Genomic DNA, 26,431 nt, shown 5'->3' with positions numbered 1-26,431 from the left:
AAAAAAAACCCCAAAAACCCAATGGATTTAAAAGCAAAACATCATCTAAAGTTTGTTGTTGTCTATTTTACACAATACGTACATGGAACAATAACATATACTTCCAAATAATTGCAGAACTGTTCTCTATGAACATAACTAATAAACAAACAGAACTTACATTTGGTGTCAATGATGATTGTGTCCCCAACTTTTCAATTGTACAAATATACAAGAAATATCTCTATTGCCCTGTAGTGTATCTTGTACGTGTAGCTTACAATGTGAAGGCATCAGAGGCATACAGTGAACAGTGAACCCTCAGAACATCATTGATAGTAAACTAACTTCATGTACGTTCATACAATAAGGGCTAAAACTTAGTTCACTACACCCCCCTGCTGTTTGTTGTGACAGCTTTTCCAATTACATTGCTAAACACAAAGGCCCATCAGCTGAACGGACAATACTCCACTACCCTTGAACTTTGTAAACAATGTCAATAAACACACATTGTTCACTGCTAACTAATCTAAACAAATTCAATTGTTCAGTGTCTGCATGGACTCACAGATGAACTGCCCAACCCCCCATCACAACAAAAAAGTCAAAACAAATATATTCCCCTGGAGAGAGTTGTCATTGTGAAAACTCACACACCAGAAGAATTTAACAACCCACAAAATAACAAACTTCTCCCACAAGGTAAGGTTTGATCAAATACAGAGTAGAACTCTATTCTCGTACAGCACTCTTTTTTTTATTCATAGAAATTGGCAGGAAAAACCAATTAATGATTTAGGATGTCCCACGCATGATATGAAACACACCCTTTATTATTATAAGCAACATGATTTCAATTGTTCGCTGACCTCAAGCTTTCTTTGGATAAAGATTCAATCTTTGATGTCACTAAATACGCACATGTATCCAAGGGCTGATAAAGAACTTCCTTGTTTAAAAACAAGACCCTGGCGATCTTGAAGTACAAGTAGGCCTATGAAAACAAATTCACTGACAGTCCTACCACAATTGGAAATGGGCCAAATTTAAAGGGAAACAGGATAGATGGATTATGACCATTTTGATTTTATTGAAAATTCTTAAGTCATAAAGAGATTGGTTTTGCTGAACTTTCTTTTGCATTTGTTTTAAAATGGTGTTAACATTCACTAGATCAACTTGCACTGGATATATTGTTTTGTTTACGTCGCTCTGCTGCGCCTTGAACATCTGTTAAAGGATTCGGGTACTTTTTCAAAATGTCCAAAGATTTACAAGCGCGCATGTCACGCCCATGTTATAACACTGTTTACTGGTGTTATACCATCCGTTCAAACAACACCTCGTGATGCCCTCTCGACCAATCAGAATGGATAAACTGTCGTAGGTATTTATGAATGTTTGTTCCAAATGATGGACTGTGTATATTATCACATTTGTGATGTGCATTGTAGTATTAAACATATATATACAATTATTCAATTTAAATAGGATTATTTAACAAGTGCATTGAATCGTAACTTTCGAGGACACAAAAGAAAATTTATGCCTTGTACAATGAACACATAAGAGAAGGGATGATCTAAATGTACTACATGTACATGGACTGCATTTTAATTTCCCAAAGCAAGGGAAACTAGCATTAGTATGTACACCTGCCTGTATGTGGACCTCGTTCCACAATAGTACTGACAAATTTGCAAATGCCAAGTCTACATGTATGCAATGCATACTTTATGCATACAAAAAAATGGTACTCTCTGATCACAGAGCACGGATGACTGACAAAATGCGCACTTGTAATGTGATGTTCAAAATACATTATACAAATCTAACAACACATGTGTCAATACAGTGTACAACCCACACACAACATGCACATACATGTATAACGTTGTTATATAAGTCAAACCATGGTAAAACTTAATGAATTTTATCTGGTAACAAGTAATAAAAGGACACTATACCTTCCATAACAACTAAACCCATGTTAAATAACTAACCTGTGAAAATTTGAGCTCAATTTGTCGTCAAGTTGCGAGTTGACTATGAAAGACAATAACACCATTGTCACAGGAAGTTGTGTGCTTTCAGATGCTTGATTTCGAGACCTGAAATTTTAATTCTGAGGTCTCAAGATCAAATTTATGGAAAAATAACTTCTTTCTCAGAACTATGTCACTTCAGAGGGAGCCATTTCTCACAATGTTTTATACTATCAACCTCGCCTCATTACTCGTTACCAAGTAAGGTTTTATGCTAATGAATATTGTGAATAATTACCAATAGTGTCCACTGCCATTTAAGGTAGTCGTCATACTTTGGTAACAACCTTGAAAAAAAGAGGTGTACTTTTTATCCGAAAGACTGTTCATTATACAAAGACGGTAATAAAGAGGCTCACGAAGTTAGATATTGTACACATCAAATCGTTCATGATTGAAATCCAGCCTTAACACAGAGTACAGTTTGAAGAGAAATATCAGTGAGTACAGTAAGCCTATTGGACAGTTTCATGACAACACCTCCTCAAGCCAGTCTTCTTCCATGCAATCACATCCCATTACAAGCACTTTAAAACACTCAACTTTTACCGCCCAGGATTAAAGGTGGAAATTGGGCCCAGTGTGGAAATCCTTAAGGAGGGGAACTACGTCCCCGGAAGAGATTAGTTTGGGGGTCGCTTCATTTGTGAAAGAATGCACCCAAAGACCCGCCCTCCTCCCGCCTCCCCTCTTCCCCTGACATTGTGTCCATCCTACACCCCTAAACCCCAATCAATACCCCTATCTGGTCAGCTTCCTAAAGGCATTGGACACTATTGGTTACTAATCAAAATAATTTTTAGCATAAAAACTTACTTGGTACAAGCAACAGAGAGCTGTTGATAGTATACAATAATGTGAGAAACGGCTCCCTCTGTAACATAGTTTTTGAGAAAGAGGTAATTTCTCACTAAAATATTTGAAAACCGGGACCACTGAGGTCTCAAATTCAGACCTAAAGCCTTTTATTACATCTGAAAGCACACAAATTGCGCAACAAGGGTTTTTCTCCCTTTAATTTTCTTGCAACTCTGAGGACCGATTGAGTCAAAATTTTCACAGATTGGTTATCTTAAATGCATTTGGGATTCACCGAGTGAGAATACTGGCTTTGACTTACAATGCACCAAAGGTGTCCAGTGCCTTTAAAGGCAGTTGACACTATTGGTAATTACTCAAAATAATTATTAGCATAAAACCTCTCTTGGTGACGAGTAATGGGGAGAGGATGATAGTATACTAATATTGAGTGGCTCAGAGTGGAATGGGAGGAATATTATATGGGAGGTAAATTTAGACTGTTCCATTGCCCGTGGCGAAGCCGAATGAAATGGAACGGTCCAAATTTTACCGAGCGTTAATATTCCTTCCATTCCACGAATTAAAGCCACTCAATATTTGTTTTATATAACTGACACGGATCACAACCTTTTGCACAGGTGCTCCTTTGTTTTAGCAGCGGCGCTGTACCGCTAAAAAAACATTGGGAACAAGGATGATCCTAACTGTTGAATGGGAAATGCTATTCCCCATGGGCGAATAGGTCTTTTTGATCGCCGGTGGAATGGGAGTAATAGTGAATGTCACGTGAAGTATGTTCCACCAATCAAATGACAAGGATCTGTACGTCAGTTATATAATATAAAACATTGTGAGAAACGGCTCCCTCTGAAGTGACATAGTTTTTGAGAAAGAGGTAATTTTCCACAAATTTGATTTTGAGACCTCAGATTTAGAATTTGAGCTCACGAAATCAACCACCTACACGCACACAACTTTGTGTGACAAGTGTGTTTTTTTCTTTCAATATTATCTCGCAAGTTCGATGACCAATTGAGCTCAAATTTTCACAGGTTTGTTATTTTATGCATATGTTGAGATACACCAACTGTCTTCGCTAGTAATTGACAATTGCCAATAGTGTCCACTGCCTTTAACTATCAAGAAACTGTTCCTTTCAGATAAAGCAGGAGGACAGTCAAAGAGGAAAGTCTGGAAAGTTCAGAGCTTATGGTTAAGTCTACACATGTAGATCCTTACACAGGTCTTACTTAACGTTGCACCCTATTTAAGCCAGAGAGGATCAGCTTACTGGTTTACAAGCCTTTCTTGACATTACTTTTACAAAGTTTTACTTGAACTTACACGGAGGGCCAATGGCCTTTAATGCCCTAGGCCCAATTTCATAGGCTTAGAACGTTTGTGCTTAGCAGAAATAACCAGTATACCAGGCGCAAATTTACATGGGATATGGTATTTTGACTGGTAACTTTATTCTGGTTAGCATAATTTTGTTTTGCTTAAAGGGAAGGTACACATTTGGTAGCTGTCAAAGACCAGTCTTCTCACTCGGTGTACATGTACCCCAACATAAGCGTAAAATAACAAGCCTGTGAAAATTTGAGCAAAATTGGTCATCGAAGTTGCGAGAAAATTATGAGAAAAACAGCACCCTTGTTGGACGAATTTGTGCGCTTACAAGTATTTTATTATTTTAGTGAGAACTTTCTCAAAATCAGAGGGAGCCGTTTCTCACACTTTTTTATACCATCAACAGCTCTCCAGTGCTCATTAGCAAGTCAGTTTTTAAGTTAATATTTGTTTTGAGTAATTTCCAAATGCATACCTTGCCCTTTAACCACGCTGCTACAAACTCTGTCTAGACCCTGTGTGTACAGCAATCATACTTTCACAATTTCCCGACAGCTAAAAGAATCCATACTATTTTTCCCCCAGCCTCAATTACGTTTGTTTATATTTGGGATTAAAGAGAGAAGATTGATAAAGTACATCAAACGAGGAGAAAGATGTGTATTGATGATTTTTTGAAAAAATTTGTTCCCAAAATTCTCCTTTTCCAAACAGATTGTAAAAAAAGCACAGAAAAACAAGTTTAAAAATTGCCTTTAAAAAAAGATTGACAGCGCGTTGAAAGCAATTGAATCCTGTAGTGTTGATATAATATCACACATACTGACCGGCCTTGATGGGGCACTGCAGTGTCATTTTTCTCTCTAATTGACAGCACATGTATGGATATTATATTGCAATGGGAGAGGAAATAATTACTGGACCAATGAGTCTTTGGAATTACTGGAATTTGGGGAGTTGTTGTTACAAAAGATTGAGTTGGTATGGCGTCAAAGAGTTATTTGACAACAAGGTACATTCTACAGCTATTGACAAGGCCTATAACCCTTGATATGGACACTGGTAGGAATGTGCTGCCCACCAAGATTATTTTTTTTCAAAATGGTTATTTTTCTAAATAAGCATGGCTCACAGCTATAGAATACATCTAAGTGACGTTGACAGAGGAATTAAAGCAACAGTGTGGTGGTTGTTTACAAGTTCTGTAGGGACCAAATAAGTTTTATTTTGAAAGGGGCTAAATTGATTTTCAGTATCGCCTAACGATGATGAGAGTAAGCTTGTCGAAACGTTGGAACCAATTAAGAACTCATTCCAAGTGAAGTTTATAACGAGAAGTCACCTCGATCCACTAAGCTTAAAAGTAGAAGTCCAGCCAATTATGGTAGTAGTTCAAAATCATGACAGTTCTTTTCAATTTCAGAACTGAGAAGTACAAAAAAAAGTCTCCTGAATTCCGTAATGCTACTCCGCAGTTGTAGTTTAAAGCAAGACAACTTCTCAAAATAACATGTATCTACCTAGCAAGTAGATTCATACACATGGTGTTACAGCAAACCAAATATTTATTGATACCTCACATGAAACGCCTCAAATCCCATATAGTCCAGTATGAACATGGTAAAACTAGTGGTTGATGAACAATAAGAGTGGGTACAATGGTGCAATAAAATAAAAGTATCATTACCACCGTTTGCGGTTCAACAAATTCATCATCTTAGCTGGTCAATTGCATGCATACCCATTGACATCACTTTTACTACAAAATGTTGTCAGAAAAATATTCCAACAGTGACGCAAATCACAAAAAGTAGCCAAGTACAAACAAATGATTTGTACCAGCGTGTGTTTATCAGCCAAAACAGCAAGTCACATAGATGTGACTGTTTTCCTGCTTAATTTTGTTTAGCAGAACACTTTTAATTACTATTTTTTTCAGCTCTCATTTCATAGCACTGCTTTTACTTCACAATAAGCAAACTTTCAGGCTAACAATAGCGGGAAAAGTTGCAGTTTCACACCCATACATGTCACTGTCAGCAAGAAAATTAGGCGGCCAGCTTGCGCATTCACCATGAATTTGCCTTTGTAGCGTCATTCATTTGCATACAGTACTGAGCACCGGATTGTTAGCATGCTTTTTCATGTGCTTATGGTTAGCAGAGCTACTTGTATGAAATTGAAACTTGTTCAGTAAGAACAAAATTGGCCGTTAAACAGCTCTCTAAAGTTTGGCCCTGGTCATTGTTTGTATTACAAGAAAAATGACTAGACACCACATCAGATTAATGTTTGCTCTCAGAGATGGCATATCTTACACTTCAAAAAATAAATCACATAATTTGCTGAACAAATTTGCAGCCTGGATCTTTGGTTAAACTTAATTTGTTATCCGGACCTTAATTGCCCCATAAAAGTATGGACGAAAAAAATTAGTCATCAGATCTTGGCATGGCCAACGCCAGAAAATCAATTAGCAGAACTCTGAGTAAAATGAGATCATCAATTTTGGAGATTACTGTTACCTTTTAGGACATTCTGCTGCATCATCACTGGAAGTCTCTGCTTTTGATACCTTTTAGTAAAACTCTGCTTCATGTCTAAAAAGAATAAGAAAAGAAGAAAAATCAATAAGTTTTTTTAACAAATCGCTAATGAAACAAGTACATGTGTTTTCTTGGCAGATCTGACCTAAACTTAGATTTAAATTTGTTAACCTGCAGCACTATTATGTGAAACAAATTAAATTGGAAAAAATTGGGAGTAATTTTCAACAAAAATCCGGCTGGCCAACCCTGGATTTGGGGATGAGTGGAAACTACAACATGCCATTTTTGTTCACACAGTACCTACGGAAATTTTTAATAAAACAAAACAAACAAAAAACAGACAAGGCTAAATCGATGTGCTCTAAAACATTAAACTCAGATTAACTCAAGCGAAAGCAAAGAGTCAATGTTTTCCTTCGGAAAAGAACAGCCTCTGTAAAAACACAAAATGAGGCAAACACAAACAGATGATTCTAAAACTCTCTTCCCACAGGCTGCCTACAATGTTTAAACAAGTGGCATTATGGATGGGTGACACGTGCATTTAGCAAATGCAACATCCTCACAATGTGTTAAAATAGGGTTGGGTCCTTTAAGATTTTTTGTGTCCTGTTAAAGTAGGATTTTAAACTTGGCAAGGTGGAAATATGATAGAGGCCTTGTAAGGTTCACGGTAACACCAGTATAATGATAATCTCTAAATGAGTTGGGGTGGTTCGGGAAGGAAGTTTCGACCAGTATGCTCTGATCGTCTACTCTTCTGGAGAAAAGCCTGTTAGAAGTACAACAACATGGTAATATTGGCGTCTTACAGCGATCAAATCCGACACTTAGTGGAGCTCAAGACACTGAAACATTCACTAACAAAAGAGAAATAACTAGGTGTGTGTAGAGCCTTCTATTTAGATAAATGTGCACAAACTATAAGAATCCATTTCACAATTACTGAAAACTACTTCAAGATTGAACAATTTGTCAAAATGCAAACGACAACCTCGGCGCCATCAATGGTAGGAAAGACAACACATAGATCTTCAGCCCGTGCACTTTGTGCCAATTTCCTTGATACAAGTACTGTACTATAGGTTTAAAGGCACCAATTGTAAAAGATCAATATTCTCACTTAGTGTATTTGAACATGAATTAAATAACATTTAACAAACATGTCAAAACTTGGGCTAAAACTGGTCATCAAAGCAGTGCAACAAATCAATGAATACAAAAAACACCCTTGTTGCACACACTTTGTGGATTTCAGATAAAACAGGCTTCAGGCCTGACGTGTTTTAACATTTCAGTAAGAAATAACCTCTTTCTAAGAAACTACGTTACTTCAGAGGGAGCCGTTTCTCACAATGTTTCATCAACAGCCCTGCCTCTCCATTGCTCATTACCAAGCAAGTTTTGATGTCAACAATTTTTTTGAGTAAATAGGGGCCCACCAATAGTGTCCAGTGCCTTTAAACAAACAATCTATTCTAAACAAACATTCTGGAAACCTCCAAGGGATGTGGATGTTGCTTCCTGGAGATTCGCCAATCTGGAGATTTAAAAAAGATTGACAAAATGCTTTTTGGACTTATGCCCAATGTCATAGTGTCTTTTAATAACACTGACACACCGGATGAGGATGGCACTTTACAACACTTAAAGACGCTACCTTAAATCCATCCATGATTCATGTTGCTATTGAGAGAAACATTTGGAAGTCCATCTTTTAAATTTGTTTTACTTGGAGAAAAAAAACCACTGTGTGCCTACATTAACTGTACATCATGTACATGTAGCCATTGCTGGAATAAAGAAGTCCAGCTCACATGTCTTCATGTTTTCTTCACTTCAATAAAAAAACAACCCCCATATGTAGCCTTCAATGTACATGTGTATAACTGTGCATCCAATGTACAGTGTAGTTGTAAACATTGCTTGAATTTAGGGGAAAATCCATAAGACAAATGAGTAAGCTTTCAGTTTTAAAGCAATAAATGTATTTTATCCCTCCTTATACAAATCCTGTACCAGTACCTTTAAAGGCAGTGGAAACTATTGGTAATTGTCGAAGACCAGTCTTCTCACTTAGTGTATCTCAACATACATTGTGTATGCATAAAATAACAAACCTGTGAAAACTTGAGCTCAATTGGTCGTCGAAGATGCGAGATAATAATGAAAGAAAAAACACCCTAGTCACAAGAAGTTGCATGCTTTCAGATGCTTGATTTCGTGACCTCAAATTCTAAATCTGAGGTTTCGAAATCAAATTCGTGGAAAATTACTTCTTTCTTGAAAACTACACCACTTCAGAGGGAGCCGTTTCTCAAAAATGTTTTATACTACCAACCTCTCCCCATTACTTGTTACCAAGTGAAGTGAGGTTTTATGCTAATAATTATTTTGAGTAATTACTACTGCCTTTATGCCTTTAAAGTTGTCTGGACCCTAGGACCCCACCAGTGGATCCATCAACACATGGTTGTTGTAGCATCAGCTGTTGTTACAACAAAGTCCTTAAGGTATGTAGACACCCACAACAGTACTCTCCCCCAGGGGAGGGGTCTGTCACTTTACCTCACAGGGTCAACATGTCAACACAAACTATTCTAGCTCTGGAGTCCGATTGCATAATGAGGGTATCCACTGTAAGCACTGCCTTGATTGAAGGATATGTACTTGTGTTGTTCAGAATTAATTGATTGGAACCTACATGTACTTGTTACACAAAACCTTCACTTGATTGAGGCATGGAGGTCATTACAGTGACTAACAGGTTTAAGCAAAAAAACATCAATCCGTGGAGGATGGACATGCCTATATGCTTATTTTTGGAAAGGGCAAGGGCACCAAGGCATTTTCTCTTTGGTAAAGGGGACCCTATGAGGGAATTGTAAATTTATACTGCAGCATTTCAAGGGCACCAAGGCAATGACCAGGGGGCCATAGAGGCTATCGCCTTCCTTGCCTCCATGAAGTATCAGGCCTGAAAGGACATTCTATTAAATAAGTCACTTGAGCCATGCTAAACTTTACCTATATGCGTTTTGGCAGAAAAGCGGCCTGGATAAATGTGCACAAACTATGAGGATCCAATTCAAAATTACTGAAAACTATTTCAAGATTGAACACCTTGTCAAATGCAAACGATCAACCTCGGTGTCATCAAATGGTACAAAAACAAACACACAGATCTGCACCCGTGTACTTTGAGCCAATTTCATTGATCTTGATATTTTTACTGCACAAATCGCCTCAGATGTACATGTAGCTGTTGCATTGTACATTTTGCAACAAAAATCGTCTCACATTAAAGCCATTGGACCCTTTCGGTACAGAAAAAAAAAAAAAAAGTTCACAGATTTACAAATAATTTACAGGGTTTACAGAAGGTAATGGTGAAAGACTTCTCTTGAAATATTAGTCCATGAAATGCTTTACTCTTTGAGAAAACGGTAAAACAATATAAATTCTCGTTAACGAGAATTACGGATTTGTTATAAACACATGTCATGACACAGCGAAACGCGCGAAAACAGGAGTGGGTTTTCCCGTTATTTTCTCCCGACTCCGATGTCCGATTGAGCCTAAATTTCCACAGGATTGTTATTTTATATATAAGTTGTGATACACGAAGTGTGGGACTTGGACAATACTTTTTACCGAAGTGTATAATGGCTTTAAAACCAGCTCATACTTCTTCCAAAACAAATTAAGTTTTTAAAATTGAACAATGGCAACAAAACCATAAATGTAAACGCCAATTATTTTGAAGTGAAAATTTGCCTAATTTTGTGGAATGTGAAGCAAGAAGAAGCCAATTCATGTAAGTTCCACAACTTCAGCAAAGAGTGTAGACCTACATGTACATGTATACTACGGTGGAAGGCGTGTTGTATTTTCCTTCCTCCATGGTTTCTGCCCTAGCTGTGTGGATACAACCACATGGTACTAAAAATGATGTATTGGATACAAGTGAAATTACAATTTCTTACCTCAAGAACACGGTACTTTTGAGTGACAGACCACAATTGTAAATCAACTGCAAGAAACCATCATTGGCCAAACATCTTGAAGATCTTTTACCCGTTACATTTTGTGTCTCTCAGTACAATAATGAAGCAGAAAGTCAGTTCACACTTAATGCCCATGAGGGTCCTACTGTATGTAAATTCAGACCATCATCTGTTTACCTATTGATTAACTTTGAGCAAATTATTGATCTAAATAGAATGAAGGGTTTAAACAGTGACGGGATTCCCATTATGAATAAAGAAGTCTTCCCTGACTGATCAAATAGAATACAAAAAGAAGAGATTATGACCTCACAATGCGTGGGTTATAAACCAAGGTTCTTCCTTGTGCTGAGCTGTAGAGCCAAATTTAGCTGATTTGGGGCTAGAATTCTTGGGCTATTTGTGGAATTTTATGTTCATTGGGTAGACTGGGTTGGTCTACTAAATTCCTTCCTCTAGCTATGGTAATAAAGATCATTAATCACGATTCTTGGGTGTTTGTGATTCTTGGGTGTTTGGTACAGACTTGGTCTAGACATCTGCTCTGCAGACTGAGTGTGAAATTCTCTTAATATGCTGAAATTGACCTTTATCATGCTGGCCACCATCTTTGTCTTGTTTCCGCTGTGCTCTGTTTTCAGTTACACTAAACAGGGGTCAGACTCTTTTCGCGAGATTCAAAACCTCTGAAATCAGACAATTCTCTGAAGAAAAAAAACCCGCCAAGAAATTATTGCTTTAGATAGAGGGATTAAATGAACACACGTTTGGTATAGGCCCTAATTGTAACCCACTGGTTTTCTTTCAATGACAGAGTTTTAGATTAGCATACCATAAAACTAAACTGTGAAAATATCAAAACGAGGTAGCATTAATGAGATATGGTCAAAAGTCTGGAACAGTTATGTCCCCGCAGGAATATTTTAATCTACAATTGATATACACTTCATGTACATGTAATAATACTAATGATGTACCTGTTCTCAGATTCAAATTTTGGGGGATAGACCTAAACAGTGATATCGATGAAAAGTTCCTCAAAATGCATACTCAAAGCTGCTGAACTTCTTACCACTGTAAGTACGTTTCTTATTGCCATTCGTTTTAAGAGTCATTACCATTTGTACAATAAAAGACCATTTTAAGGGTAACATGTATAGACGATGTGACCTATGTTTACATTCAAACCGCCCTCTGTTGACAAATCACTATATACGTCATGTTTTGCCCGGGCACTGAGTTGCGTAGTCATAGTAAGATTGCATACACTTTCTAGCTGGCTGCCAAAACACAAAGGTTTTGCCCGGCGGTATGCGCGCGAATCATGGTTTTCGTGTGACGTCAGAGGTCACGTCGTCTATACACACAGGTAAAATGTCCTATGGCTACATGTAGCCTACATGTGGGTACCTAAATCATGTTGGTGTAAATCTACGCAGCAGTCATCGAGAATAACATTGCATACAAACTTTACTCTTCGGTTTAGGTCTTTTCATATTTAAAACTCTGATTACAATGAAGTGATCAAACGTGCACTCAGCAAAAGTACATGATGTATTATCAATGTAATAACAAAACGTGACACATGTACTAGTCAGAGTGTGAATTGAACTTGTAATGTGTACAAGCAAAAGGCATACATTACTCAGTCATGCGTTCCCTTGGGCACAGTTTGGAAATGATCCCTCACTCAATCATTCATGTCAAATGCTGAACAACTCAATTCACAGTTTCCGACAGTACCTATTACTTATAATGCTTGCATTACAAATACTTGCACAGTGAATCTCATTATTAAGTATTGTTTGAAGCTTTGCATGGTGTGGAGAAGTAAGAAGAAACTATAAATAAATAGTAAACTTGCATTTACAACCATATGTGTATCTTTTGTGGGAGTGTTGGCTCTGAAAAGGGTGTGGTCGCCACACCGGCTCTTTTCACATGGTTGTACCCAGTGCACATATCGATAAGAGAAGGGGTTAGCCCGGGTGTTCTTGGTCTGATCGACAGCAAATTGCGCCACAGCACCTTGTAAAACATTACATGGTGCTATCAGAATTAGGTCTCATAATTCAAACGTAGTCCCACATCTGGCAGGAAATACTGTATGTTACAGCGCCAGGAGCGTCACTGGGTGACGGACATGTGCGCTATATTAAAGCCACAATTATTATTATTACTGTTATAGATACATTGTAGGTATGGTTTTTAGAAGTATTCTTCAATATACTGTAAAGAAAATAGAAAGTTTATCAGACTGAGACCCCGTTCCCACTGGACCCCGCATTGATCTCCCAATTCAAAAAAAGGGCTATCAAGACCTTGCAAGGGTGATCAAAGGGCGCTCAAAGAGAAACACATTGTAAGCTCCAGTGGGAACACGAGGGCGACCAGGATCTGACCGTGCAATTTTGATCCTCCTCGGGAGTAAGATTAAAGCGGGATTTGATCGCCCTTTTGGATTAATGGGCGATCAAAAGTCTAGTGGAAGCGCAAAGGGCGATCAGACCACGCAATTTGCTAGCAAAACAGTGTTCTTTTGAACCCACTTCCGGCCCCCCAAAAGGGGGATCAATGTGCGATCATACTCTAGTGGGAATGCCACCACGATTTCATGCCAGCAACTAATCTTGTTGCGAGATTCCGATCTCGCAATTGTGGATCCAGTGGGAACACTGTACGAGAGTCATCCTTTAAACAAAATCACAAGATGACAGGACTTGTCCGGTGCTAAGTGTACTTGGCCAGGGCTAAAATCACTGCCCTCGGGCATGCTGCCCAATGTTAATTTCCAGCTCAGGTTAAAAGAGGTTCAAACTGTTAACAGCCCGTCTGTAATTCCCTCACTACAATCCCTCCTCCCACCCCCAAAAAACACCAAGACCACTCTCTCATCAGTCATTTTTCAACACCCCCATTAAAAAAAAAAAAGAGACACACAGAATGTGTACAACACCAATACAGAAACTCACTACTCCAGGCTAAACAAACAGGTATTTGTGTGAAAAGTAAAAGCATTGGTACAATAATAGAAGGAAATACCAGTTTAGGAACAGAGAATGCAAGCATGCACGATGACTCATAACAAAAATTTGCATTTTGTTACTCACAAGTCCACTACAATTCATACAATGGGAATTGATCTTTACAAAAGAGAAGGAAAAGAAACAAACTAAATGGGCTAGCAAACTTAGGTAACCCCTCAATTTACTCTGATCATCTCAGTAGGCTAAATGCAATGAGCTATCGGCTCACACCTCACACAGCAACCTTACATGTATCTCTTCCCTCTGACAGGAAAGTTATTTCAAGGACCCAAAATACAAAGAAACTAGCCAGAAAAGCAAAAAAAAAAAAAAAAAAAAGATTTGGGTTGTGCAAAGAATCTTGAGCGACCTGAAGTTTCTTGAATCTTGAACTAGGTTCAGGAACCAAGTTCTTGATTCTTGAACCTGCGACCTCAAGATCAGGCATGCAAATGCCCAATGAAAAAAAAGGCACAATGCAAGTGCAGAGCGAGGCAGCCGAATCGCCACGGGACATGAGACCCACAATGGTACCCTAGAAAATATTGAGGTTTATTATGCTCGAAGGTGCATTGTTAGCATGTACTAGGCTCATTTTACATTATTGTAGCTGTACATCGTTGTTGCCAGGCAAATATTAGGCTAAAAAAAAACAAAGAAAAAAACCGCTTGTCATTTTTTTTAAAACACGGTATTTCGCGGAAACATGGAAGAGTTGCATGTCTCAAGATTAACGTGCTGGTGCTATACCAACTGACCTATCAGCACCTATGGTGGGCAGTCTCCCTATTTTTTCCAACATATTTTGGGTTGCCAGGTAACCAGGAATCACACCAAAGTTTTACAACCTTGGAAGCGGCAGCCAAGGGGTCACCTTGTAAGGAAATCGGATGCAACTTTCTTCTTCAAATATCAAGTAATAAACCACACTTGCAGCATTTTAAACGTAGAGCTTTCTAGCGGGATGCCCCGCTTTGCGCCATCCCGCTAGTCGTACTAAACTGTCTACATGCGGCCCTATGTTGCATTCTCCCTATTTCGTCACTATCTTTGTTCAGGGTTCGGAGGCAGTCAGAAGCCATACAACCTTTAGGCAACCTTTAGGCTACAATGTAACTGCCCTTTAACAAATGATAACACCTGCTAAAGATACAACCTAGGAAGTGCCAGGAGAGGGATCACCTTAACTTAAGGGAGAGGCAACTGTTTTACTTAAAAATCAGTAAAAATAAACCAATTAGGGAAAAACTGACCCGGTTAATACACAAATTGATAAAAGAGGCATCAATTGCATCAGTAACACACTTTGGGTGAACCACAAAAATTTATCCCAAATCCAAACTGCCACAACACATGTTGATACAAAATGGTACACACAAAAAAGGCTGTTAAAAAAAAAAGAGTAGGCCTACACAAATTTTGTTTTTGTAACTTCTGCCATCCCCAGCAAGGGGCTTGTCACAAATCCTTCGAGAATAGGTTGTAAACATCGGGAGAATTGTAAAGAACCTACCCCACCCCCCCCCCCCCACCCTCCCCAAAAAATTATATCTTAAAAGAGTATTTAAAAAAAATATCAAGGGGCTATTCACTTCACCACCAACGAAACAAACTGACGCACACCACAAAAATTGCCAGGACATCATAACTAAATCATCTGCATTCTGGGTATAACTCATTACAATCTTTCTCTCCAAACTCCCCCCCCCCCAAAAAAAGTGTTAAGTTTGAAAGAAACACATTTTTTTGCCAATCAATTGTTTTGGAATTTAACATTTAAAGAGTATAGCCTAAAGGCCCTATACAATGATAAACACAATTTAGACCTTCATCGAGCTTTGAGGGTGATAAAAGAGTACATGGAGAAGTTGACTGGATCATTCTTAATCTTAGACCCCTTTTTAATGCCTTGGTGTCTGTCTGTAGGTTTGAAAGTCCTGTTAGGATGAGTAACACTGTGCCAAGAACCACCAATGGCGTGGGAACTACCAATAACACCAGCTGGGTGCATTTTAATTGCATGCTTTTCCACTGAGCCTTTTGTGTTGCCCAATCATAGAATTTATAACGTGCGTGTATTACGTGAGGTCCACACAAAGAGAATTTCTGTTTATACGATACTGAACATAACTTTCACAACATTACAACAATGAATTTGGATTGCTGGTTATTGAAGCTTCTTAGGAGCAAAATGTTATGCACGTAGTGTTTTTATTGAAAAATTGGTGGATGTGTTTGAACTACAATGCACAGTTTGGTATTGATTGTTGGCTCAATGTGTTTTAATATTGTGAACATCATGTTTTTAGGTTTTTCAGTTGTTTGTATTTTCAATAGTACTGCTACGAACCACACATGTTGTTGTTTGAGCATACTATTTGGGATTGTGTTGTCCCCCACCAGCAAAAAACAGGTAAAGGGAAAACAAAACCCCCCACAAAAACTAAAAAGCAACTTGAACACTCATTACAATTTTTGTTTTAATAAACCAACATCTGGTACAAACAAAACCAATAAACTACATTAATTAGGGCCTTTACCCCCTTAACAGGCATATTCATTTTTTTATTTATTTTAAATGTAGGCAACTTTGATCAAGAACCAGCGCTCACCTAAACACATTATGCAGGCTGCACTAACATACTTTTTAGTTTTTACATACTAACAACAAATACTCTGTTTTTTCCCCAAATATTAAAACATATCCGAAAACAGACTAAAGCCCTGTTCGCATTGGACTTAATTTGGGTAAACTAACCGAGCCAATGGGTAACTTACCCATTTTAAGTCCAATGCGAACAGCCCAGGAACTTTTCCTTCCAGGTAACTTACCCCACCCGAATGGGTAGTTTAACCGAGCCAAAGGTGCTCGGTTAAATTGACCAGGTTGTTAAACCAAGCTGAAAAGTCCAATGTCAACGCAATATGGGTAAAAGCCGTCCCGGTAAAAAGCCACATCCGGTCCCCCGATCTACCTGCAGCGCCACGTGATTGTGCGATGACACTTCGTACACGTGCATTGTGTATACGGACGGAAGCTCGGTTGCACTCAATGCAATCTCGCTGTCATGCACCCCAGTCAAAGGTCAGTGCGATAGCGCTCTTTTGCGTTTTTCTTAAGTTAGTTGATATAATAATAATTGTGGCTTGTTATAAAGCGCACATGTCCGTCACTCAGTGACGCTCCTGGCGCTGTAACATACAGTATTTCCTGCAAGATGTGGGACTACGTTTTTTGAATTATGAGACCTAATTCTGATAGCACCATGTAATGTTTTACAAGGTGCTGTGGCGCAATTTGCTGCAGATGATATGTGTTTTACCGATCTTGTCGGTTAGTTTACCCACGTTAATAATCCAAGTGCGGACGCTGGTAAGTTGCCCCTTTTGGAATGTTAACCACTGTCTCGATAAAAAGTTAGTCCAATGCGAACATGGCTTTAAAAAAAAATTTTTTTTTAAAGCAAGTCGAAAATATGTCTGCCTAAAATTGCATCTGCTACAAGTACAAACATGACCAGCAACTGCTGGATGTGTCTTTATTATTTCTTCATGATCCAAGTCTAAAGGTAAAACCATTGAAATAAACCAGAAATAAATTGTCAGTATTACAACTCACCTAAAACCACGGCACACTTGATGTTTCTCATGAAAATTTGTACAAAGTTGTTCAGAAAAAAACAACTGTACTGAACTCTCTCGGTGTTCAGGCCAGTCAGCTGTCTTAATTTGCTGGTCTTAATTCGATCTAGTCTGTTTGCAAGTGGTAACACAACAAAATGTTTAGACACCAGAAAGTTTCAACCATTGGATGGGTATAGAAGACTTTGGGTATTCAGAGTTTTAATGAGATTCCACTGCTGAGATGTTCAGGCTACAACCTGGAAGCTAAATCATTGAGAGATATACGATAGACCACTCCATGCCCAAGAGTGCATGACTCAGTGTTGACTGCTCCTACCATGGAGTATGCACAGTGAACCACCAACAAGAACCAGTGAATGTGAATTTATGGAAGACTTTGGGACTAGTCAGAGTTAAAGAGATTCCACTGCAGATGTTCAGAAGCTATATCATCTATATAGATACAACTTAGAGACCACTCCATGCCCAAGAGTGCATTCACTCAGTTTCACTGCTCAATGGAGTGTCCACAGTGAACCAACAAGTTCACTTTTTTAAACACATTATCAGTTTACCTGACTCACAGTCAGCACGATAACCAATGAATTGTTTCTTTTTTCTTGACAGCGACCAATTGGTGATCAACGGACCGTGTTTTTTTTTTCATAACAATACAGGAACAGCAGGATATTTTGTTGTATAGTACAAACCTAGCGGGCTGGGTGCTAACACAACTGTATCGTTGTTCAATGAAAAATGCACGTAGAGAAATTATTAGTCATAAATAGGCTTTAAATAAACAAAAGTGAAATTGAGTGGGAAGCAGGGTGTAGTTTGTTTAACCCAGAAAACTCACAGAGATTTGCAAAAGTCTTCCACACACAAACAGCTTTAATAATTGTATGAAGCTAAACCTTCGTTTTTAAATAAAGGATTTTCTGTGTCCTTAAAACAAACATTTTCAACTGTGATTTTGTCAATTCATTCAACATGTCGATGCAGAAACCTTGTTTTTGTAAAAAAAGACATTTGCCACACAAGTGCATCAACCTACAAAACAATATAGAAACTTTATCGACTTTCAGATTGTGGGGCCAATGCGGCTACATTTTCAAGAAAATTAATTTTGCATCATGAAACTGAAGGCCTTAGTGCGTTTTATACTTCCTGACTGAATGCAATGTATTACCATTATACATTGTAACACTGACTTTAATACAACAGCCAACTGCATGTATTTAAAGAAAGGCTAAAGTAAAGACCCAACAAAAATATTGATTACTTTGGCATGTGAGGCATTCAGGACAAATACAGCCTTCCAAATGTTGATGCAATAATTATGATCCAGATCGTTCAATACTCATCAAAGACCTTCAGGAAACATCCAAACAGAGAGCTAACCCCTGGATGCAGCTAATTCTGACTACTTTGCAGCATGTTTTCTGTCTCAGTTAAATATTATGCAGAAAGGGGGAACCTGTCGCCATGGTAATAGAAGAATTGTGGCTGTCATGGAATCATAGCTCTAACCAACTAACTGCAGGCGTGCTTGCTGGCATCACGTCACAGCATAGTACTAACGCCGCCAAATGGGCGTGCAGGCATAGTAACCGGGTGAGAGTTCAACCACCGTGATCATGAAATCGTGACAAAAATCCCACTTTTAAGAAATAGAGAACCAATCCCATGCTAAATAAAATTCATGTTAGTTTACAACCCTGAGGTGATGGAGTTTAGAGTTATAATTCACTCCATACTTCAAAGGTTTACTGGTTCTGGCAAAACCCTAAACTTTGACCCAACTTTCAAAAGTGAAATTTTGCCAACAGGAAAGTAAGCGCATGTTTTTTTAATATTTTGTTACAGCTGGGGAAAGGACACAAAAATCTATTTCCCTCCTGATCTTTCCAATGGTTTTATTTCTACAAAGTAAGTACAAGGTACAGAGTTTCATATAAACCAGGACCTGAATTTCAGTCTCGAAGGAGCACACCACAGCTATGTTCCTCTTCCACTCAGTTTGAGGAAAATGAGAACTTTGCAAAGGGCCTCCACAGCAAAAGCACAGGGCACCACTGCAATTGCTGCTTTGCGGGCGCTGTGAAGTTATTACCCTGCCATTGCACTTTATTTCTATCAGACCATTTTAGTTTTTACAACATGACACTTGATAATTTGTTGGTAATTTGATGCACTTTCTTAGTAAGGTTTTAAAACACTTTAAATTCTTAATATTTATTGGTTGTCAAATACTTATTTCCTGAATGCATCCTGCCTGAGTGGAATCCTATGAAGTTGTCAACAAGGACTTAAATCTTCTAACTCCGTCTGTGCTATTGTCAAATTACACAACTAGACATTACACAACAAAAGGTGCACTGGTTTACCAGGAAACACACAAAGCACAGTGAAGTGGTCTCTACCCTCAACAAGCAGATAAACATGTAAACATCTAGGCCTATAGAAACAGGTCCCAGTTCATCGACATCAGAGCTCAAATTTGCGTGGACAAATCCACACAAAAAATCACCTTCAAGACACTGGACCGTTTGGTAATTGTCAAAGACCAGTCTTAATTCTCAGTTGGTGTATCGCAACATATGCATACTGAAAATTTTAGCTCAATTCGTCGTCCAAGTTGCGAGATAATGATGAAATAAAAACCACCCTTGTCACACTAAGTTGTGTGCTTCCAGAACTCAAAATCTAATTCTGAGATCTCAAAATCAAGTTCTTCAAAATAGTTACTTTTCTTGAAAACTATGTTTCTTCAGAGGAGCTGTTTCTCTAAATGTTTTATACTATCACCCTCTCCTCAAAACTCGTTACCAAGTAAGGTTTTATGCTAATAATTATTTTGAGCAATTATTGTCCACTGCCTTAAACCATGGTCTGCTGGCCAAATTAACATGGCAGTTAAATAGGCCAGCTCTCACCAAGTGGTCTGATTGGCTAGTCCAATGTTGAAAAGCACCCCTATTTTTTAGAATACGAACTAAAGAAAAAGGTGTTGTTTGACAAGAGAAATGACAAGCTGAATGGTCCAGCACTGTTGGGTAGTTCAGGGGTCGAAATTAAGTGTATTTCCATGGTAGTCAGCAGGGCTAGTGACCAATAATTTTTAGTAGCCCTGATTAGATTTTGGTAGCCCGAAAGACACATTATGTCTCGCGTCACGGCTCAAACTTTACAATACTCCAATAACATAGTTCTTTATTGTTTGTGATGATGATTTTTGCATTATTTTTCCACTAGCCCGTCGGGCTATCAAACTGGAAAAATGAGTAGCCCGGCTGTAAATCTGGTAGTCCTGGGCTAGCGGGCTAGTGGCAATTTCGACCCCTGGTAGTTGCTGAAAAAAGTTGCTAAACTGGCAAACCCTGCCATACTGTCTGGCTTGTAGCTCAAAACATTGTAATTTATGACAATTGTTGCAGGAACACCATAATAAATCTCTTTTGAAAGATAAGTGACCAGTTTGCTTGCAGGAGATGACCTGACACCGATCGAGCAAACAGACCAAAACATTGCGTCAACAAATCTTTAAAAAAAAGAGTGATGGTGTACGTGTACCTGCAAGAATTATCATAGTGTAAATATCCAGTCCCACAAGCAAAGACCCGAAGCTGACAATTTACCTTCCAAAAAATCAGTCACCATACTTGAACTGATTATTAGTTTTCAGTTATGGTGGTTCAAAAAACATTTTAGTTTAAGACAATTGTTGCAGGAACACCATTATAAAACTCTTTTGGATGATGTGAGACCAGTTTGCTTGCAGGAGACGACCTGACATCGATCAAGCAAACTGGTCAAAACATTGACCCAACACATCATCAAAATTAGAGTGATGACAGTGCACATGTACCTGCAAGAATTAATAGTGTAAATATCCAGTCCAACAAAGCAAAGACCCGAAGCTGACAATTTACCTTCCAATGAATCACCATACTTTTCAAGTGAGGTGAAAAGAAAGGGGGAATTTTAGCTGATAATTGTCAGTTTTCTGTTTCTGAAATAAAACACGCTAGTCTCCTACATGCACATTGAATAAAGAATCAAAATCAATTAGCACAGGCTTATTTTTAAATCAAGAGGTTCACTGTATTTCCCTCCCAAATCAACTTTGAGGTACATGTAAGATCACGTAAAAAATACGAAATGAGTAGGGGGGGGGGCCTAATATAGTTGTCACTTTTTTGAAACATTTACTTTAAAATAATTCAGCCAAAATTGCATAAAAAGACCATCACATTAATAAATAAACTTTGAGAGCAGTAGGATTTCGCAAAGACCTTCACAAAGCCAATGTCCTGCAGTAACCTTTCATCGTTCCAAATGTTCCCACAGGCAAAGTGCACAAAACGAAAATGGAACTGACATCTCATAGACAAAATTCAGAGCCCCTAAAATACCCAGGTAGAAGTTTCTGTCATGAATAGTGAAAAGATTTATTGAATAGATTGCTAAAATACAACAAGGACTACATTACATACTGTAGACTAAGTTTTTAGGCTGAAGCAATGTTGAAGAATCTAGGCATCAGAGATCTGGCAAGAACCACTGTCGAAGACCGATTGAATATTTTACAAAAATTGACTACTTTGAGTGTTATAAAAAGTAAAACTACAACTCCTTTAAGCCCAAATTTCTTTTTCAATGATAAAAAATGATTCATAAAAAGTATGCCCCAAAAAATAAAATTGAATTAGTTTATAATAAATATGGCAGACTCCAAATTAGTCCAGCATAATTTTTGCTGGTTGCTCATCCACCACGCGTGTTACACTCGCAGACCCACACAGAAAATCATGGAGCAAAAACCTGTGGGTTTTTTTCTTTACAGAACTTTGGTTGGAAAACTACTGTGCAGTACTTGATACACATTTGTAGTGTTAGAGTAAAAAACACAATTATCCTTGATGAAAACAGAAACATAAATCTATTAGACTAACTCTGGAGAGATCTACATGTACCTCGATACCAAACAAACTCAAATCCACTCTAATCCAGCAGTTTACATTTATTCTGTATTAATTGGAGTATTGAATTGAGTTGCTAGAAACCAAGGACAGCCACAAGTGACTCATATCAGGCAGAATTTTATTGCATACCATTAACACTGTTGACAGCCAGGAAAGTACATCCAGGTCTAGGAAGGCTGTGGGGCATGCAGGTTAGAGGGGCATGCTAGAGGCATGGAGGGGTACATGTAGCTTGTGCAGTTGGGGTGATTTTGTACACTCTCAGACTTCATACGAGTTGTTGGGACTGATTGACTTGAGAAGGGAACAGTGGTCTCATGATGCTTTTGTCAGTGAGATACATTTTCTTTATGGCACCCGACCCCAACCCCCAAACAACATGATTAAACAGCATTTAACACTGCTAGTGCTATAGTCATGATAGTTGCAACCCTATTCATCCTCTAATGGTATGTGACCATGACATGGTAAGGTCGTGGAGTGATTTATCACAAAGCAAAGCGGCAGGTATGGGAAGAGAGCGCACCACTTCAGCACTCGCTAGATCCAGTAACTATAGGGCGCTGTACTCCTTCACCACCTGAAATGTTGTCATCTTCGATGTATTTTGTACTATCTCCTTTTTTCAATTTTTCTCATCGGACTTCTTTTCAGTCGTATATTATGACAACATTTAAAATACAAGGAGTATAGCGCCCTAGTTTACTAGTTACTTGGTTAAAATAAAAACCAACCAGTATTATCCTTTGGTAAAATTCATTAACTTGGCCATAGAAGTGGGGTTTACTTGGGACCGCTACTTCTTAATCTTATGATGCGTGTGAGAGATAACCTTGGATATGATAATGAGAGACAGAGAAATCATTTACTATTTATTTGTTTAATGTTAATATGCCTGTGGATACTACGTATTTTACATATTCAAATTCATAATTAAATACCTCAGACAGTTTTGATATTCCTATTGGTGGAGAGCGCGTCACATGGGGGTGTTTAAACCTTTGATAATGACAGTTTATAACCGGTTGTGAGCAGCTCCATGCTAGTCTTGGTGCAAGACGTTTCTTGTTACGGGCGATGTGTGCCCTGTCGATAAGTTGGCCGCGCTGTGTGTGAAAGGAAAACGAGAACATGTTGCACCAAGACTATATGCGCACGAATGTAAATAGGCGTCTCAGTCATAAAAACAATGCAACACACGGACGTTGCTCATGCATGTATACGTACAGAGCTCACTCAAGCCTGTCGGAAATGGATTTATAAGTTTTACAGAGTTTCTTACTTTAATTACGCCTTTTAACCAAAAAGGCATTTACGAATGGGAATAAAAAAGAGTAGTGACTCGTTCTTTAACTGCGGGGGCGTTGGCAATGCCAGGTAATAAAGGCTCTTCGGCTCGGGCCTTTATCACACGGCAACGACCCTGCCTGTTTTATCAGGCGTGAAAGAACTCGTCGCTACACTTTTATTCTCTTATTTATACCTAGAGTCCCAATCCAATTAAGGAAAAGTTTCTGTATGGCGCCACCGTTTATTCATTCGATATGAAATAATAAAATTAGGCAGTTTCAGTGAAATTTAATGCAGGTGATTTTTTCTCTGACAAGATGTGGTCTGTTAAGGTGTATTCAATTTAAAATTTTGAAATCGGACGTTTGGTTCCAGAGATATACCGTTTTTATGAGCGTGGATCGTGCAGACAACGTACCTGTGTTCAAGTTCAATTTGTTATGTTTTTCTTCATCACGGCTACGGCCAAGTTTAATGCACAGCCTATGGCAATAGAGGGTGCACTATATGACGAGCACCCTCTACCGATGGGATGATTACAAACTGCGCTGCACGGCGCTAGTACGATTTTTATGAATGGCACAAAGTGATATTTTGTGAATCAAAACTGAGGAGCAGCATCGTGGGGGAAATTGTTAACTATACAAATTAAATATGTGTTAAGTTTTGCAGGTGTTTGTGTGAATATTCTTTATTAATTATGTCAACAAATAGCATTATTAAATTAACCAGAATGGAATAAAATTGAAGAGTTTATGACTGGAATGTTTTCTTTAATTTAAGATCAGTTGATCCTTTGATTTAAAATTGTAGCATTAATACAGTAAAAATTTAGAACAATCTTTAAAAAACTTGGGATGAAGGCACTGGTACGCATCAATTATTGTTGTTATATTTACAAAGACAAATTCTAAAAACTAGTGGCTACAATAAATACAATCAATTTTTTGTTCTACTTTCGTTTCAATTAGTATAGGCCTTTCTTAAAAAGTAGATAATAAATACTAGTTTCTTTTGACTCAAGATGAGCAGCCTGTTATTATCAATTCAGAACGTGGAAATTACCAAAAACAAGATCGGGCAGCTTTCCCCCAACCAAGACGAAACATAATTAGAGCCCCGGCCTATCAAACTTATTGTAACACACGCCCTCTTGTGGTGGCACATCACGGAAACACGAAGATGTATGAAGTACATGTACATTCGTGCGTATTTAGAACAACTCTGCAAGAAATGGTTGAACAAAACCTCTTGGAGGTAGAAGAATACATAATCAAATTACACCAAATTTTCACAAGTTAAACTTTAAAGTATGGGAATTAGCACTCACAAAGTCGCATTCAGTTTTGATGATTATCTCTGGAAGAAATCTTGATTAAAAAAACGGAAAATGCCGCCAAAAATAGGTTTTTATGGTAAAAGCTATGCGACTAGATGTACCATGTGCGGAATTTTATCGGCTACACGATGATGTAATTGTTCTCTCATTTTGTGTGAACATGTGCCCCCTCATCGCAAAAAAACCGTCTTCGGGCTTCTTCAGCGCTTTCCGAAGATTTCCGAAATCCGTGGTCCACGGGGTTCATAGGTGATGTCATGCACAAACGAATGGGCGCTGCACGCGAGGCCAAGCCTCCGGTTTCTGTCGTTGCTCTCTATTTTTTACAATATCTCCGAAACTATTCATCCGATTTCAAATTTTTTTGAAATGTAAGCACGAGGAGAGAATGCTCCTGCCTGCTTTCAAGTCTCATTACATAGTTGTGAGTTGTACAAAATGTGAGTTATGATTTAATATATTTCGTTCTTTTTTTTCGGGGCTCTGTGTGTGTGTGTTGGTACACATGAAATCAACTTGATGGAACTGCCTAATAAAATTAGTATCTAACTTTAATACCTCAATGAGATATCCTTTTTTGTAAAAATGAGTGAAAAAGTGGTGGCGTGGCGCCATACGGAAAGTTATCCCCAATTAGTTGCGATAACGTAACCCTCCTGCCGTCGGCAGGAGGGTTACGTTATCGCAACTAATCCCCAATTAACCATAATATAATCATAATAAAAGTAAAGTAGGCCCTATCAAAAATAATATATAAAAAGCTATAGGCCTAGCCTTTCCCAGAAAAAAAATAATTCATTTCCATTCATGGAACACCAAAACAAAATTAGTTACACACTCACAGTATGCTCACACATACATGACAGTCAAAAGACCCAGTGACTGGGAGGCGCTAGATTATTTTTTTCGAAATTTTGACTTTATTGGGATTGAGACCGCGAGGATAATAATATCCAAATTTCGAAAAAATGAATCTAGCACCCCGTACGATACAGTCACTGGGTTTAGCTCACGCACAGGTTTAAAACGAACAATTGCAACTCACCAATTCATCAGACAATACTTTAAAAACCACATTCTGTTCTCTTTTCGGCACCAATCAAGTCCATCTCATCAATATCATCATCATTTTGGTCCAGCCTGCATCATCGAACGGTAACGAACAGTACTGTCGGTGTCAGGTGGTCCACTTTCTCTTCAGAGTAGAGAGTGCAGTGTGTTATGTAGCCGTCATGGGCTTCGCTTGTTGTTTTCGGTGTGTAATAATTTAAGAGCGTTGTTGTCAGCATGCACTCCACTAGTCTTGATACAAACCGTTATTTTACGGTGCTGTTCTAGCGCCCTCTATTATTCGGTGCTTCGTCGTGCGGATGTAAAGATTGCGATAGTCCAGCGATGAATGGTGCAACGGTTTGCAACAAGACTAGTCATGG

General features: G+C 38.4%; 1 protein-coding gene across 1 annotated transcript in view; it reads right to left on the bottom strand.

Moving 5' to 3' along the window:
- LOC139937861 (uncharacterized) overlaps positions 1–26,270 on the bottom strand; it is a 40,253-nt gene extending 13,983 nt beyond the window's left edge. The window contains exons 1-2 of the mRNA XM_071933219.1: positions 26,044–26,270; positions 6,704–6,778 (exon numbers count right to left, since the gene is read on the bottom strand). The gene's annotated coding sequence lies outside the window, so the exon portion shown is untranslated. The remainder of the gene's footprint in view (positions 1–6,703; positions 6,779–26,043) is intronic.
- Between the last annotated feature and the right edge of the window lie 161 nt (positions 26,271–26,431).

The sequence above is a fragment of the Asterias amurensis genome, chromosome 5, assembly GCF_032118995.1.
Source record: "Asterias amurensis chromosome 5, ASM3211899v1".
Classification (NCBI taxonomy): Eukaryota; Metazoa; Echinodermata; class Asteroidea; order Forcipulatida; family Asteriidae; genus Asterias; species Asterias amurensis.
This window is presented reverse-complemented; position numbering and strand designations above follow the sequence as displayed.